This window comes from Rhea pennata, chromosome 6 (assembly GCF_028389875.1).
Source record: "Rhea pennata isolate bPtePen1 chromosome 6, bPtePen1.pri, whole genome shotgun sequence".
Taxonomy (NCBI): Eukaryota; Metazoa; Chordata; class Aves; order Rheiformes; family Rheidae; genus Rhea; species Rhea pennata.
Genome location: NC_084668.1, coordinates 1,431,506 through 1,447,519, shown reverse-complemented (window position 1 = coordinate 1,447,519; position 16,014 = coordinate 1,431,506).

Here is a 16,014-nt window from a genome sequence, read left to right as displayed (position 1 = left end):
CCGTGGGTTTGTCCCGTCTCCAGCGCAGTTTTGCGTCCTCGCGCGCCCGCGTAGCACGCCGGCCGGGTCCCAGCTGCCACCGGCAGCAGGGTACGATTCCTTGCTAAAAAAAAAATTTTAAATTAATTCGATAAAATGCGCGTGGTAGTGATAGGTGGCTTTTAACCGTTTCCTTCAAAGGGGCCGCGGCGTGCGGGCTGCTCCGGCGCGCCCGTGCTTTGCCTTCCTGGTTAGCGCGCCAGCGGTGCGCTGCTGTGCCCTGGGCGCTCGTCCTCCCGCCGTCGTCGCCTGGCCTTGCCGGGGCCCATGGACAAACGCAAGCGGAGTTAGTGTCTGGAACTGGCGTTACCGGCGCATTGGGCCTCGGTGGCAACAGCGCTCGGGGGCTCCGGCAGCCGCAGCGCCCGCCGGCACACTGGGCAGCGCAGGGGGACGGCTCTGCTCCCCCTGGCTGATGGTTGGGCTTTTGCAAACGCCGGGCTGGCCAGAAGACATCTCCTCTCTGCAAGCTGGAGACGCCAGCGTGGCATTTAGGTAGCCGAAGGGGGCGGCTGCGGCTGGCGCTCGCCGTGCCCAGCGCAGGGGGCCCAGCTCGCTCGGGCAGGCCCCTCCTGTGGCAGGAGCCCAGTCCGGAATCAGTGCATAAACTGAGCCACCTACAGATACTTCCCGTGTTACTACGTCCGCCACATCCAGCCTTCCTTGGTGTGCGAGACCCGTGAAACCCGTCACGCGCGGGATTTACGGCTGCGTCAGCGAGGGAAGGACGGGCGCATCCCTCCGCCGTGCGTGCGTGCTTGTAGGTGCTAGCTAGCGCGCATGCAATCCCGCTTTTGTTCATGCATCTGCAGCACTTCCAACAGCTCCCTGATTGCTGTAAAAATGCACTCAAATTATCCTTCCAAAGACGAGCATCTGTGCAGCGTGGCCTGGCATCGCGGCGGCCGCCTGGCTCCCACCGCGGGACGCGGGCAGCTGCTGCCGCCGCCGCGCTGCGGCCAGGAGGGGCCACTCCTGCCATAACACAGACTTGCATGTACGTTTTATATATATATATAAAAAATGTGGTGGAGTTTATTCCACCTAGAGGAATAGAGGGGCAGGAGCCCTGAGGCCAGGGCTCGCTGGTGCACATCCTTGCTTTACGTCTGCAGCTTGGACTGGAAATGCTTTTGCTTTAGAGTCGACTGCTCTGGCTAATATACAAGCCAGTCCTTGCTACGCATTTTGCATAAAGCTCCTTGCTCTGGGAATTAACAAATCTCATATTTCTTAAGAAGCCAAAAACCTTGTATTTATGTATTTTCCTTGTTAAAATCAGGTGGTTCCATCCCTTTGCTTTATGTTCTGCTCCTCAGTATAATGCACTAATAAATATTAGTGAAATTACTGCTACATTTGAGAGTTCAGTTAGTCTAGTTAGATCAGCCACCATAGGGTGCATCTGAGCCACGTTTCTGCTTCCATAAAGACCTGATTTTCACAGAAAATGGAAGGGATTTCACAGATGAAAACATGAATCTGTGACAGTGCTGTTTTTTTTTTTTTTTTTTTTTTTTTTTTTTTTTTTTTTTAAGCTGTTTGGAACATATCAACTGCTTCCAAAGAGTCAAAAAAAAAAAAAAAAAAAAAAAAAAAAAGTCCCTTGCATAGCACTGTTTTAATGAGCGCTGAACTGCCTTTGCAAGTCTGGGGGAAATAATGCTGGAGAAGTGAGAGGTGCCTCTCCCCACTGGTGTTTACAGCCTTACAGGCCATCCATCAGGAAGAAGAAAAAAAAATAAAAGAAAAATCACATTTATGCTACCAGCATGGTCTGTCTAAAGGGGACACAAGCGAGGCAGTTTGCAGCAGTGCATCGGGGCGCTCCGGCAGAGCTGGGCTGCAGATACAAACTAACGGGGAGATGCTTCCTCCTCCCCATCCCTGGTACCCCGTCCCCCGTCCCCCGTGCTGCGACGCCTGCAAAGTGCCCGACGGCGGGGCCGCAGCGGGCGCTGGCCAGCTGCAGCCCTGCAGGGAGCAGCGGCGAGCGTGCAAGGCAGGGTGGCGAGCGTGCAACGCACCGCAGGGCAGTGAGTGCAATGCAACGTGGGGCAGCGTGTGTGATGCAGGGCGGCGAGTGTGCAATGCAGGGCGGCAAGCGTGCGGGCTGCACCGCGCGGGGCTGCGCCGTTTGCTCGCCCGGCGCCTTGCGCTGCCCGTCTGCAGCAGGGCAGAACGCCCACGTGCCGCCCACGCAGCCATTAAAAAAACCCACACACGCAGATGCTGACACTGGCTTTAAAAGATGCGTAATTTGGGGGAGAGGGGTGATACCCGAAACGCCGGGGCGCTGCTCAGCAGCCGCAGGCTCACGCGCGCCTGCTCCCTTCGGAGGACGCTCGGCTGCCGCCAGCCAGGAGAGCGCAGGCACCGGGACGCAAGAAGAGCCGCCAGCAGCCCTGGGGGCACCTGGCAGCCCCTGGGCCGGGCACCCCTGCGGAACAGCCCTCGCCAAGGGGAGAAAGCTGGAAAACTGCCGTCTGTGAAAGCCCATCGACCCGCGGCGTCCCCTCGCCTCGCCGCGGCTGCGGGGCAGCGGTTCACGGCCGGGGCTGTGCAGCGCCCGTGCTCCGGGTGCCGCCGAGCGCAGCAGAGCTGCCGGGAGCGGGGAGGCGCGGTGCCCTCCCGGAGCACGCACGACGCCTCCCGCCCTGTTAGAAAACAGCACGGCATTCGGAAAAACTTATACACCGGGGCCTGCTCCTGCTATATTTAGATGCTCCTGCTGCTGCTTCCCTAACGCCAGATTGAATTTATTTCAGCTAAATAACCATTGAATTGATCTGTTTGGACAGAAGCGGCATTGCGTTACTTTAAATAAGCTTTTATCGCATTTGTTCAACACGCGTGCGTCGTGTCGGAGGCCGCGATGCCATCCGGCCTCTGCAAGCGCCCGGCTGTGCGGAAACACCCTGATCCTCGGCCTCCAAAACCGCATTTACCGGTACAAAAATACAGGATCTGGTCCTCGGAGGGCATCATGAGCCATCCAAGCTTGTCTTTCACTGAGGCTTAGCAGGACTAAGGGTGTCACTGCCCCTTTATCCATTTTTGGCTGACAGCTCCTGAAAAGCCGCAACGCATGATGCAGGCGATGGGGCCGGGCAAAAAGCTCAGCAGTGCTGGGGCACCAGCGGCGCGTCCCACCAAGCACCATGGCACCCACAGCATCCCCATCACCTATCCACAAACCAGTGTGAGATGGCGAGCGATGACACGGGCCAAGGACACAAGGGTGGAAGGCCAGGCAACATCGCTGGCACGAGACAGCTGCTTGGAGCAGCTCAGCTCCTTCGAGACGCTGGCTGCATCCAGATCCACCTCACCAGTGTGGTCCAACCTCGTGGTGGCCGTGGGGCGCAGACCAAAAGGAGGTCACATCTCTGGATGGTAGCCCACCGCCTCAATGAGCAGGACCCCTGAGGACTTCCAAAGGCTGAGGAAGGCATGCAGCACAGCATTGCAGCACGCTCCATGTGGGAAGCCTTGCCCAGGAGACCCTGCGTCTCAGCCAGAGCTCGAGGAGCAGCAGACACCAGTAGGGCACAGCCCCAAGGCCACCAGCTCTTTGGGTACATGCACCTCTTGCCTCCCTCATCCAAGGGGCTGTCTCATTGTGCACCAGGAGCGCTCTGGAGAGTGAATTATTCATCTTCTCCAAACAACAACAGTGAGAAACTGCTATTTTCTGTGCATCTTCTGGCCTCCATTCTGCATTTTGCCTCCAAGTTTCCCTAGGATACACCACAGCCTGCATGTACGAAGCACAGCTTGTTGTAAGTTACAGCAGCTACTCCAGCCTTTGCTCACATACGTTTTGCTTTTGTTTGCGGTTTCTGACCCCGCTTCTGCAGAGCCCCTGCTCCCAGACAGCGTAAGCGGGGACACAGCATGCAGCCAGCGGCCAGGAAACAAAGCCACCCTGGAAGTATACGATTTCCAAGGGAGCTGTCTCCTTTTTTCCTTCCGTCTCCCTCTTTTCCAAGAGGAGAAACTCCCTATTAAAGCTGCTTTGAAAAACTGCATTAAGAAAACAGAGCCAAGCGCAGGCAGTTGGACCGATCGGCAGGCTGTGGCTGTCCTCCTGGTGAAGTTCATGGCTGAGGAGGAGATGGGTGCATTTTTAGGATCTGGGGCTTTTCGGTTGTTTTTTTTGTCCTTAATCCCACTATCAAATATATTACCAGAAAACATGAGGCTGTCAAACACAGAAGCTCTTACTGGGATGAGTCGGGGAGATGCAAGGCTCAGGAAGGACCTTAACTACAGCCAACTCTCACACCATCAGTGACAACCTGTATGAACAGGGTCAATTTGGTCCAATAGGGACATTATAGAAGGTGGACACCCAGACTCTTTCAGTGAAAAATAAAAATTACACTGTTCCATATTGAAAACCTTTCATTTGTGTGTGTTGTGACTTTTCTGAGATTAAAAATGAAAAAAGACAACCCTCAAATGTACACAGCTGTGCAAAGCACAGGGGGCAGGATGCAGGTTGCAGCAAGACTTCAGCACTCCATGCAGTTCCCAGGCTTGGTCACAGGTTCAGTTAATAGCTCTTAACCAACTAAAGATGAAAATCTGTGGAAAATGCACACTTCTGCACTCATTTCACCAAGACATCAACTTCTGTAGGACACAACCTACAAGCTGAGAAAGCCGTTAACGCCACTACTCACACCTGAATTTTGCTGCTAGTTTTTAGACACTTTCATGACTTTGTTTCAGTCCTCCACCCCCTTAAAATTCCTAGGCAGCTATCTGGCTCATTCCTAAAAATTGCCATTCCTATGGAAACAAAGCTTAGTGCTGTCATGGACAAATTAACACTGAAGAGTTCAAGGACAGCAAGGTCTGGGTTAAGATACAGGTCCTTCTTTTAAAAGGAAAAGAAAATTTGAGATCAAACAGTACACATAAGGTCTATTTAATTTGTCCTGAGAATTTAATTGGATTCTTTGTAGCTTCATGTCTTTGAAATGAACAGAGTGATAGTGTTTAATTGAATTATATGTTGTGCCACATGCATAGAAAGTCCAAATATGTGGAATCAACGATCCTGGACACAATAAATGCCAGTTGTGGCATAGGCTACGTTTTCAGTTATTCCAGCATGCATGAGGACTCACTCTGTTGTTCAAAATGAATTGCAGAGAAATACCATTAGGAAATGGGTTAAAGCTTGTTGCCAGGGAACACGATGGCCACTGAATATAATGAGGTCATAACTTGATTTTGTTTATCATCTAAAGCAGAGAAAACTGTGTGTATGTAAACACACACACACGTACACACTTACCACTTTGGGACAGGAACAATGTGAAGCCCCTTTCCTTGGTAATCAGCTTGTATTAGTCCTCACCTGACATTACAAGAAAATGTATAGCTGTATGTAAGAACATACTGGGATAACATACTTGCTTATAAAGATTTGGTGGCATGACCTAATAAAATGAAGTATGTGGTCCAGCTGTAATAGGCAATTTAAACAATCTCCGAATATACTGGGGCACATCAAATCAGAGTACCAATCTAAGAAGCTGCATCTCTGCTATAAAGAATCTCTCTTCCCATTGCCTTTAGATACCTGCCTTTTGAGATGTCTGCTTTTGGAAATTCATGCAGCATAAGAAAGGAAGTTACTGCCTTTGCCAGCTTGTACCCTCTGAAGTCCGAGAGGGAGTCACTACAGCTTGACCCCTGCTTTCTCCTGGACACGTTCAGATACAGCTGTGGATGTTCAGAAAAGGAGCTGAGTCATAAACCGAAAACCCACGCAGTTGCCCACTTAGGGAAGTGAAAAATCCAGTGTAGACTCAAGCTTTAACTTTGCCCTAACCCTTGATTTTAGTCAAATAGCAAACCCAAACCCTTCATAAAGCAACCTCAGATTTGGTGAGATTCCACTTCCACTTTCAGATTAGATCCCCTGAGGCAGGGAGAGACACTTGTCTGAGCACTGCTCTTTTTTCCTTTAAATACATGTTTTAAAAACACTTTCAATTATATTGTACACATTTGCAATGAGACTATGCAAAAATAGTTTGGCTAGTGCAAGTGGGAGGCACCCATGCATCCTACAGTTCAGACAACTTAAAAGCATAAAATGTCATTAAAGTAGTGCTGGATTTATGTCAAAGAAATTTTTGACAACTTTGTCCCCAGTCTCTGAAGCTGCATTTTTTCTACTCTAGAATTTTTTAAATTGTACTTATTAGATGGCAGTAGTGAGCTGCATGATTACATACATATCTAGTTTTTGACAGATGTCCAACATCAGCCCAGTATACACCAGTCTGAAATGTTTTGGCAGATAGGAACACAACAGAAGCATGTGTGATACAAGGCTAAACTCCTGGTTTGCATTTGACATCGGAGCTGCCACATCAGCAGACAGTTCTGCAGAAGACGACACGTCTGACGAAACGTCAGCTCCCCGCTGATGTGCCCATTAGTTTCCAGTAGTGCTGTGAGCGCAGCGCTGGAATTCCTCAGGGAAAGCAGAACGGCCTCCACGTCACCACCAAGCTGCCCGAGCAAGTCTAACCGCGGTCGGCTGTCCCGGGGGTGGAACGAATTATGAATCTTCCCTTCCTCCTGCCCCCTGTTAATTTAACACTAAATTCTAGATGTGAGAAACGGATGCAAATTACTTAGACTGGAGAGAGTCTCTCTGCCATTAAGGAAAATGAGATCTCATGAAGTTCCTTACTTTTCTGAATGGATCACACATTTAGAAAAAACTTTTAAAAAAAGCTTGGATTTCCTCTGAAAACGAGGAGACTATTTTTGCTATTAGGATATTATCACAAAAGAGGAGAGACTTGTGTAGTTCTGACTAATGCAATTTTAGAAGTTTCTACTGAAATTCTACCTAAAACAGAGGATACAGAAGAATATTCACAGGAACATAGTAAGCCACAACAGCAGCAGTCATAAGGATTGTGGGGAAAACCAGCAAATGAGGGTAATTGAGGCAAAAGCCTAACCTCCTGCAACTCTGACAGTGTATCCATTGATTACCTTTCCAGCAAGACAGCAAAATTCGGCAGCTGGTGCATTGCCTCTGAGCAACCACTATAGCACACTAGGTTAAGAACCCAGCTTGAAGTTAAAGCTATTTAGGGACCTAGTCTAATATAAAAATCATGCAATTTTGCATATGCTAACGTTCAAGGAAGAGGACCCCCCCCCCCACACACACACGTTTATTCCTTATGGGATATCTCAAAGTAGGGTTTTTTTTTAAGAAGAAAAATAAAAGTATATCAGGGAGGTGGCAACTGAAGAACACATCTTCCTTGAAATACTGTGATTTTCTGAAAAGACTAATCTTTATTTCCCTGAAGATAGCAATGCACTGAAGAACTCAAGAGGGATAAAATATTTAAGCTATGCAGCCTCACCTTGTAAAGCCAGAAGCATCTGCCCAGAGTCGTTTCACCCTAGAACAGCCAGGATTTGCAGGAGATTCTGCATCACAGAAGTACAGAGCTGGACTTCAGTCCAAAAACTGGTGTTTTGGAATCTTTTTGAAAATTTGAATTTTAAAATATTTTGAAAGAGATCAGCAGAAGAGTTTAATAAACTATGTTATGTAATCCTTGAATTACAAAATCCTTGGAGAAATTTTAAGACTTGGGAGCCTAACTGCAGCACACCTAAGTGCACAAGCACATAAAAGCTCCTTAGAAAGCGTGAAGGACAAGCTCCTCTTCAGCAAATGAAAAATCTAAACAGGTGTTAACATTTTCTGTGGCAGACGAGGAAACAATTGGCCAATAAATCACTTTGTTAGGGAAATACTGTTTTTTAAAAAAGTATTTCAGTGCCATGGAGCAGAATACATAATACAATAAAACGCTCGGGCGTTCGACAAGGAAGGGGCTTTTAGACCAGTGAGCAACGTCCATTCAGCCGTGTTAAACAGATACTGGCATAGTGGGTTAATACTGACTCACCGTGCCGTTACTTACCCCAGCTTTAAGTTGTCTTTGAGAATAGGCCAGCTGGACTAAGGAACTGCAAGGTCGAGGTTTAGCGCTGGTGATGAATCTAATCCATGGGAGTTCGCCTGTGGATCGGAGAAAAATTGGGAGTAGCAACAGTTAGCATGTACTTTTATTATGTGTAAATTATATAAGATTTAGGAACTCTGAAAGGTTAAAAACCAGGCAGAAGCTGTCGTTGCAGGCTAAACCTCATCTGCTTTGCACCACGTAGACTAAGCAAGACTCAGAGGTTACAAAGAGAGGCAGGATTATATCCTTCATTTACAGAGAACAAGCTTAGATTTTTAGAGTGAAAAAGATCCAAGTTTTTGTCTTAGAGCAAAGACCATATTTCTAACAGGATGGAAAAATCTGGGAAGGGGTCAGATGAAAGCTGTAAGAACAATTTCCGATTTCAGAAGTGCCTGCTTTATCGCGGGCGACTCCCAGATCTCATCCAAGGAGAGGCGAGGAGCTCACCACCTACGAAGGGCTCTTCGACCTCGCAAAGCGGGGTGATGGGATGGCAACAAGCCGGATCATTGCAGGACGGAAACGTAGATGCAAGTCCAATAGCAAAGGTAATTTTCTCTTGGTAAATTATTCTGATAGATAAGTACAGTTTCTAAATAGAAGAAATTTCATATCACCTCTTGAAATATTTTCTGTGCAAGCAGACAGAGGCTGCGGGGTTGCTGCTAGAAGGAAGGATGGGTGGAGGGGCCAAGGCTGCCCAGGAGCTCTGGCCAGATGGGAAATGCTGCGACCCCAAGCAACTGGCACTTGCTGGGAAGCGAGACCATTCCCAGTGCAGGAAAGGTGCCCTCCCAATGCCCCGTCAGCCACGGATCGGCGAGGTGACGTGATGATCAGCGAACACCGACTCACCTTCCTAGGAGGACAGCAGTGGTTCAAGAAGTGGTCCAGAGCGCTTTCAGACCACTTGGCAGGCGCCGCTCGGCGCCCCGCAAAGAAAGGGAGGCTTGGAAGTTCCTGGGTTCGGTATTTTCTCAATTATCTTCAGTCTTTTCTAGAAATTTCAAAGCAAAGCACTCAAAAAGCAGTAGTTTTCTTTTCCAGCTCTAATTGAAACATGTATTCCCCCCCCCCCCCCAGGAAAAGAAAGGTTGTGTTTGTTTTCTTGCAAGTAAACACGAGGTTGGGTTTGCCTGCCCATTTCACCTCCCTAAAAGTGCCCTGAGAAATAACACCACCGGGGTGCAGAGCGCCCCGACGGAGCCCCAGGACACAGCAGAAGGTTCAGGGAGCCGCGGGACACAGCACGAGCACCGCGCTCTCGGCAGAACCGAGACGGAAGAGAAGCGACTGCCTTTATTCCTTACCCCGGGAAAGACGAGGGGTCTCCGCTCCGGGGGGTGAGCGCAGCCCTCCAACACCAGCCTCTAAAAGCCACCAGTGACCCCGTTGGCCAGGGCCTCCTCGCGCCCACCCTGCACAGCGGTGCTGCTTCGACATGCATTTCAGATTAACATTACAAATAAAAATTGTTCCTATTTTAGCCATTCTATGGAGTCCTTTTCCTTGGGATGAAAAAGTGGGAAAAGCTTCGCTGAAAACACTTCATAGATAGGATCCGAGATGCACGTCTATTTTTGATTCCTGCTCAAGAACCCAAAGACTGAGGGACTTGCATCACTCCAACTAAAAGAGACCAAATACCACAACTTTAAGATCAAATAAATTTCTGAAGTGACCTTTCATAATAGCTGTAAATATTTAGCACCTGGTTTCTTCTAGACAATATTGCTAATAAATTAAAAGTTTTCCCATAAGATCTTGTTTTCTGCAGAAGACAAGATAGCAAGTAAAGACTAATTTAGTCATCTGCAGCAGCAGCAGAAACTGGTTTTTATTTCAATTTTCATCATGCTATTAAAGATACCGCTACTGTTTCGTAAACGAACTACCCACACAACACCCGCTACTGTAATGGCTAGAATAGTGCATTAACTTTTTTCCCCCAGGGTTTCTTGAAAATAAAAAATTATGATAAATGCCTGTGGAGTCTATAATTACTTACAATAGTATGCCCTAAAAATGATTAATCTAAACCAAAACATAGTCAGCTCAGTCTTTTAACATTCTGGAAACCCAAAGAAGTTTGTATTCATATGTCACCTGATCATAAAGCATGTAGAAAGGAAATACTAATCAAATGTTTTCCAGAAAAACACAATCACTTTGTGGAACCACTGCTCCTCCCTTGCTAGAGATGAAGTTAGCAGAAAGCCTAATTCTGGAGAAGACCCTACAGAAGCTAGCGATGGTCCAAGCAGCACAACTTCCCGTTGCTCCCACCAACCCTGTACACCCATAGGCTCTCCAGGAGGGATTCATTTTGGTTCAGATGACATTTAAAGGAATGCAACAGCAGCATGGAATCAGTTGGAATATTTTTTTCCAAGTACAGGGGTGAAGAGAAGTGTGGCCCTGACGTGCTCTCAGCTCCTCAGCCCTGCAGACCAGGAGCAGCATCATACAGCCTTATCGCCAAAAGCTTTATCGCCTGCATAGCGTAACTCCATTGCTGTAATATTTCTTGTTTTCCCTATTGAGATTTTGAAGCCCTTTCCCTCTCTTTTGGGGTACAAGAACAGTGAAGATCAAAGAAGTTAAGCTTTTTCTAAAAAGCCTGGTAGATTTTCTCCATCAGCTTCCCTTTCTACCAAAGTGCAATGCACCCAAGACTGACACGACCACCAAGCTGCTTTGAGTTGTTTGTGATACATGCTCACCCAACAAGCCCACTCCAAGGTTTGACGTGCTGACTAGCTCCAACTCGACCTGAGGAGTCCAGCATTAACCACCTCTCTGCCCAAGCCCACGGGCACTGCAGCTGCTCAGAGGCAGGAGGGACGAGGCCGGCCACGGTGCAAGGTGGTGGTACCGGTGCCAGCTGTGGGAGACAGGACAGCTGGGATGGCCTGGGGACAAACCCGAAGGAGACCGAGCTTTCACTTTTCCTAGGACTGGTTCTGCCCTAGCCTATTTCTGTGAGCGTTCAAAACATGACATATCTAATGCCTAATGTAAATGTTAAAACCAATCACACCCCCCCCCCCAAAAAAGTGAGAAATGAAGTCTACGTGGAAGTAAATTAGAGCATCTAAAGGGGATTGAGCTTGAAGCCTTTAATAGATACTACTCAAATAACTTGAGTTATAATAAACAGAGTAGAGGATTTAATGAAAGAAACCTTGAGCTATTGTCTTCAGAGAGGGAAAGAATCGACAGCAGGGAGATAAATCTGAAGCAACTAACACTGGTTAGGATAATTTGTCCTTTTAAAATAATTTGTCCTTTTAAAATTATTGCCCATTAAACTTTGCATATCTGAGATGGCCACTGTTGGCTGAAGAGTTATTGGAACATTTTCATTCTTTCAAGTAGAATAAGGAGTTGACAAATATATATATATATATAAATATATAAATATACACACACACACATATATATATAAAAAAACCTGTCCTAAGTTTTCTTCCATTTTTTTCCATCCATCAGGATAAAACAATCCCTTAATTCATATATTTGAGATTTTCATAACTAATCATTCACTATTCCTCATAGTTCTCTTCTCCTCAAATTTAAGAGCATTTACTAAATGAAACACTTAAGAAATGATTTCAGCAAACCACAGAGCCTGTTTCTATAGAGACAGGTTTTTCCTGATGCAGTAAAACATTTGTGAATACAGGGAAAAAGGACAAGGCATCAGGACAACGAGCAGTGTTAAATGTGCTAGATAACTAATCCCCTGAGTTCGAGCTTACAGATGAGTCTAATTAGCAAATATAGTTTTTTTTAAAATTGCATAACCTAATAGCTTTTCCACCTGAGACCTGCACTTTTGTTTCTCAGCAGGAAGCAGGGTGCTTCATCACCATTACATGCTACTGGTTTTTGTCATACAACGTAACAGTGAGCACCCCTAAATGACAAAACCACAGCTTCAGTTAAATGGCCAGGTGATGGAATAGCCTTCATTTTAACTAGAGAGCAGCACTGCGATCACAGGAAAAATAAAAACAAAAATCCCCTTACCTTTCCAGATGGTATTAAGTAGGAAAGATGTAGCTTCACCTTTGCCACGCAAGTCCACACATCAGTTATCACCAATAAGGAGTTAACTTCGCACAGAAGTTGATACACATGAATGTGTCTGAACATGGTCAACTGCACAAAAAATTCCTACTGCCACAAGCACTTAAATTGTGCTAATTTGGAAAAATTTATTTGCCTTGGTCATTCATGTCACACAGCTGAGGCTGGTTAGATATTTCCAGGTAATTCACATGCCATTTCAAGGCACCCTAGGGTATCCAGAACATCTGCACCAGAGTGGTAGGTGCAACACAGGCCCTACAGGCTCTTCCAGAGCTGGAGGCCAAGCAATGGTACCCAATGTTGTCAGCAAGCTTGCAGTTTTATGCACAAAAAGTGCTCCGAAAATATCTTTTTCCTATGACCTCTTCAAGTTACAAGTGAGCTGTGAACTCTTGACAGAAGAGAGGAAAATCGTGGCTCCCAGCACAACAGCCCTGACCTGCAAGGGAAAGAAATCCCATTCTCATACCAGCCCTAGGATATGTTGGAAGGTCTTTTAAGATAACTCCTTCAATAGTAAGATGCAATATTGGCCAGGTACAATATCAAGCATGACCAAGAGACTCGGCAGAAGGGATTCTGCGGCCGGCATCGCCGCCTTGCAGGAGGAGCTCATCTTCTGAAGGACCAGACTCCCGCAGCAGGAGGAGCAGGACGGGCTCGAGGTGAGACATCCACGGGCCAACGCTTCCAGCGCCTCTTTGCCTCCTTTGGCCAAAGCGGCTTACCCAATATTTAAAACACAGAAGCAATTTCTAGGTATTTAAAGCAGGAGGAAGCGTGGTAACAGTAGCGTTTGTTACAAACAGTTTCGGCCGTAGCCACCTCCTCTGCTTTTTTCTTCTGCAATGCCAAGCATCTCTAGTTCTCTCTGAAAACAGACTTTTCCCTTCCTTACTCATGTTTGCTAGGAGAGGAATAAGGAGAAACTGCAGAGACATAAGGAGAAACTTTCACAAGAAAAAGCAATAAATATTAAACTAGGAAAAGAATTGTAAGGATTATTTCCCCCCCCCCTTACTTAAAAAAAAAATAAAGATGACAAGGGCAGCAGATAAAAGCAAGAAAAGTGACAGAAACCAATTGCTTCTATACATATACTTTAAGTACCTGTTTTACATTAGACATCAGCTTTGAGGAAAACCAGTTGTAGTTATACAGCATGCATTTTCCTCTGTCTGTTGAGGAGGAGGAATGGTGATTTATCGGAAACATGGCTCCACATCTGGCACACCTTGTAACGGGTAGGCTGTACACTATCGGCATTACTGCAGTAATGCTAACAAAACATATTTCAAACACTACAAAAAGTAGGGAAGGATTCTTTAAAGAAAAAAGACTCTAGAAGAACAGTCGTGGTATACATCTACCATTAACATGCAAGAAAGCGATGAAGCAGAGCAATAAAGGACCCACTTGGGACAGCAGCTGTTGCCTCGGTGCCAACGTTACAGTCCCAGTGCTTTCTGTAAAAGCCAATAAAATGATGGGTTTGCACTTACCACCCATCACTGATTCTGCACTCGCTATTTCAAGCATCCTCATGGTCAGGACCTTGCCATTTAATAAGCATTTTTACTTTTCCCTTTTGAAAATGGATTATTAGCTCAGCATCAAGCACCTTCACGTGAAGCTGGCAAAAATCTTTGAGCTATTTTGAGTCGCTCCACCTTGGGACCCAGGAGACGCGCGCGCGGGACCGCTCGCGGGACCGCTGGGTTCCTGCTCCAAGACACCACCGCCCCCGCGCCCGCAGGGGGGATAGGAGCAGGAGCGGAGACGCGCGAAGCGGAGACGCGTGCCGGATCCCAGCGCATCGCTCCCGGTTGCTATAGGAACAGCCCGGCTCGAGGAGGACGGAGCTGCGGTGCCGCCGTGCCGCGCTCCCCTCCGCGGGGGCGAGCCGTGCCCGCGCCGCGGCTCCCCAGCGTCCCCGTTACCCGCCCCGCGCGGGCGATGCCCCCGCACAAGCGTGCCGCGACCGGGGGTTTGCCGTCAAACGCACATTGGCAGGAGGTCCTTCCAGCGGGCTGGACACCGCCTCGGACACGCGAGCGCCTTACGGGCACGGCTGTCGCAGCGCACGAGGACGCAGGGTGCATCGGAGTCCCTGCTGACCCAGGGGACCCGCCTTAAATTTGCCAGTGGTGTCTACCAGGAAAGACTATTGGTTCCTTTATTTTAAATCAGTCAAGAAATCAGAATTTTTGAACAAATATCTGAGAAGACATCTCAGCTTTTAAATTCTGGCTTTTGCTCTTTTGACAGAGAAACAAAGCTATCTGATACCTCATTTTCATGATTTATAAACGATATATTTTCCTGGTTTAAATATTTCTCTAGTGGGTAGTCTCTGGCTTCAGCCTGAATATAAAATATATATATATATACACATACACACACACACCCCCACCTTTTTCACCAAAATTTGTGGCTCTCAGTGTTTTGAGGAGCCAAAACCTGTGAACGGCTCCCTTTGGGTGAGAACACTGCTTTGCACAGGGTGTCGGACAGACTAGATCGCAGGCATTGGAAGGAGCTCGCGTTACTCTGAGTAACAAGAAACTCTAAGTCATTACACATTCAGCTTGTTAAGCTGCACAAACAGCTCACCTGGATTTTTTACTCAAAAAAAAAGGAATGCACACTATTTTGTGTCAAAAATCACACCTCTACTTTGGAAATAGTGTCCAAATGCATTTTATAGAAGAGCAAGCGAAAAGCAATTAAGATGGGAACGCTTCCACAAAACATACCCTACGGCGTCGCCACGTTGCAGGTATTTTCTCCTTTTTGTGATAGTAAAATGGGGGAAGTTAAAGCTGAGGCTTTGCACCGCGCTCAGTGCTTCTGTTGAGCCAGTTTTGGGACAGCGCAGTCAGCAATGAAACAGGTGACAGCATCAAGCAAACGCGGAGCGGTCGCAGTCAGGCTTCCCCATGGTGAACCGATCGGTCGCGGCCCAGGGGCCGATGCGCGCCGGGCAGCAGGAGTAGGCCTGGTGCGGGGTCCGGCCGCGGCCCTGAGCACCGCTGCCCCTCGCCTGCCCGCGCCCCCGCGGGATCACGAACGCTGCCGCCGGGAGCCAGCGCCGCGCGTCCCGCCTGGACCGTGCAAAAAGCCACAGGAAGTCCGGCACACCTCCAGGGTGGAAAGCAGACACAAACATCCCCCCCCCACCACCAAGAACTTCATTAAGCTACTTTCGCGTATCACCTGGGAAAACCCGAGCCAAAGCATCTTGCTTACTCCCCCGACGCAAGTGCAACGCTGCCCTGGGAGCTGGGACCTCACCGCCCCGGCGCCTGCCGCCGGTGGTTATTACTATTATTATTATTATTATTATTTAGGGGGCAGCGTGCCCCTTCTCGCCCGGGGGCTCCGGCACCCCCGCCCCGGAGGAAGGCCCCCGCCGCCCCCGGGCTCCCTGCTGCCCCTCCGCTCCCGGCGCAGAGCCCCGGAGGCGCCTTTCCGGCCGGCGGCGAACACACGGGCGCCAGATGCTCGAGGGAGAGGCAGGAACCGCCAGCTGCAACGGCCCCAGCTCGATCCGCGGCCCCGCGGCCGGGCACGGACGCTTGCGAGGCGGCAGCCGCCCGGCTCCGAGCGAGGATCCCGCCAGCCGCCTCCGCGACACCGAACGCATCCGGCGGCACCTCGCTGAAGCATCGCGCTCCCAAGCCTTCAACGCGCTCCCGGGTCAAAACCTCCCCGGCTCCCGATTCTCTTTTATCGGGCAGACGCGACGTGCCGGTCGCAGCGAAGCGCCTCCGGGCGCGTCTCCCCTTGTCCGCGGTGCTCGCGGCGTCGTTTTACGCGATCCCGGGGAGGCATCTCCAAAGAGACG